The 2,466-nt window shown below is 42.8% G+C and overlaps 1 pseudogene; it reads left to right on the top strand.

The window, feature by feature from the left end:
* The first annotated feature begins 697 nt into the window (after nucleotides 1-697).
* On the top strand, nucleotides 698-971 carry LOC148108209 (signal recognition particle RNA; annotated as a pseudogene).
* Nucleotides 972-2,466: the final 1,495 nt, after the last annotated feature.

The raw sequence follows: 2,466 nt of genomic DNA, 5'->3' as shown, positions 1-2,466 counted from the left end.
AGAATGTATTATTTGAGAATATAGATGGGATGAAAGAATAGTTTTTATTTTTTTTATTATGCTATGTTAGTCGCCATATAGTACTTCATTAGTTTTTGATGTAGAGTTCCATGATTCATTGTTTGTGTCTAAAGGGAACTATAAACATGACATTCGGGATGGTGGTGACCTCTGGGAAGAGGAAAGAGGTGGTGTAGGGGACACATAGGTAGTTACCAGGTTTGTGCTCTAATCCTTAAGTTGCATGGTTGGTTTTGAGTGTTCATTTTATTACGCTTTATCACATGTTATATTTAAGAGGAAAATAGGCTATTCAGGCTACTGCATGGAGAATGGATTTGAGGGAAGCATGATTGGAAGTTGTGAAACTGGGAAGTACCTGTTACAGTCTCCAGGCCAGACACTTACTGTCTTCCATTGTGCAAATTACAGGAGGTTTGAGAGAGGGCCCACAGCCCACCAGTCCCACCTGCCCAGCACCTGGCACCATTTTGTATACATAGTAGAGAGTCAGTAAAATTTTCCTTAGTAAAATTATGAACAAGTACAAAGAGTGCCTAGATATATTGAAACTCAAGACAGACACAATGGTTATTGAACTATCAACTCTGTGGCAATTACATGGTTAAAAATCACTTTCACATTCATTGTCTGTTTTTGCCCAACCATGGGAGATTCATACGTCACAGGAGAGGTAGCCGGCCATGGTGGCATGCCTGTAGTCCCGCTACTCAGGAGGCTGAGGCAGGACGATCACTTGAGCCAAGGAGCTCTGGGCTGTGCTATGCCAACTGGGTGTCCGCACTAAGTTTGGCATCAATATGGTGACCCCCAGAAGCTGGGAACCACTAGGTTGCCTAAGAAGTGGTGAAAGGGCCCCGGTTGGAAACAAAGCACGTCAAAAGTCCCACGCTGATCATAGGAGACGTAAGTGACTAGTGAGGTAAAGCTCGCACAGCAAGGTGAGGGTTGAGCTGCAACCAGATCCTTCTAAATTGGCATGCTCTTTCACCATATTTTGATGTCTCTCAAACACCAAGCATAAGCAATCACTTTCAATACCATCTCACCTCATTCCCAAACCATTCTATTCAAGCTCTGTTACATTATTTTTTAAAAAGATTTTATTTATTTATTTGACAGAGATAGAGATAGCCAGCAAGAGAAGGAACATAGGCAGGGGGAGTGGGAGAGGAAGAAGCAGGCTCATAGCAGAGGAGCCTGATGTGGGGCTCGATCCCATAACGCTGGGATCACGCCCTGAGCCGAAGGTAGATGCTTAACCGCTGTGCCACCCAGGCGCCCCTAAGCTCTGTTACATTTTGTCACATATCTTTCAAACCCTGTGGCCTTTAGAGTTTGTTACACGCATACATATATATACTGTATACATATTCTCTATATAATTATCTGATTCTATTTGCCCATCCCCAATAATTTCATCAGCTTATTGACCACGATATGTAAGCTTTCCCTTTTTTTGCAACCCATAGGTACTGGGGAATGGGAGTGTGTTGAGGCATTACCACCTGTGATCTAATGGGTCACCAAAATTTGTCCCGCTACTCCAGTGGCGAGGTAGGTGGGTCCCCCTTCTCTCCTCACTACCCTAGGCTGAATGTTCTGTTAATGAACAAGACTTTCCTTATATGAGGAGCCTGTTATGCAAAGTCATTCAAGACTAGCTATACACCTGCCAGAAATTTCCCAAAGTCTAAGCCCTAACACCAGACACCCAGTAATTGATTAATAAATTTTCCTCTGCATTCCAGGACAGCAATTCCCTATTCACCTGATGCTAAGACATCTGATATCCTCCTGCAAGGGCTCTAGAGCCCTTTCATCATCCTGTTAATTATAATCCAGGATACAGTGTACCATCAAGAGTATCGGAAATTTATGGCTGAGCAAAGGAGGAACCAAAATTTAGGATCTAGTCCTGGGTCGAGAAGCAGAACCACAGAAATCAGGATGCAGAAGGATTAAGCAGGGTCAGAAGCTTGATGCATCAAGCTAAATTACCAAATTGAGATAGAAGTCTGGAAGAGAAGCTGCAGGAAGAGCTGGGAAATACCATATTCCAGAGTTCACATGCTGAAACCAACTAAGATTTACAGCACGAAGCCAATCCCTAAAGGAGAGGAGTCTTTCTGACAACGTAAAACACCTAAAGGGTTCCTTTTTGCAAGAATAAAAATGATCATCTCTGCTAAGCATCATGTGTCTGGTACCACTAAAAACTCTTTGCACGCATAGTCTCACTTAATCCGCACAAAAATAATTTACCATTATTTTCCCCTTTTGCAGGTGAGGAAACTGAGGCTTAAGAAGATGAAGTAATTGGCCCAATGTCATACAGCTATTAGGAGAGAAAAGAATTAGGAGAGGAAGAAAATAGAGAGGTTGAGCCAGATCAACTCTGGTTGGTGTTGCCCACAAAACACCGTCTTAGCGAATAATCGATAC

This window comes from Ursus americanus, chromosome 21 (genome assembly GCF_024610735.1).
Source record: "Ursus americanus isolate L20-20 chromosome 21, mUrsAme1.1.p, whole genome shotgun sequence".
Lineage (NCBI taxonomy): Eukaryota > Metazoa > Chordata > Mammalia > Carnivora > Ursidae > Ursus > Ursus americanus.
This window is presented reverse-complemented; position numbering and strand designations above follow the sequence as displayed.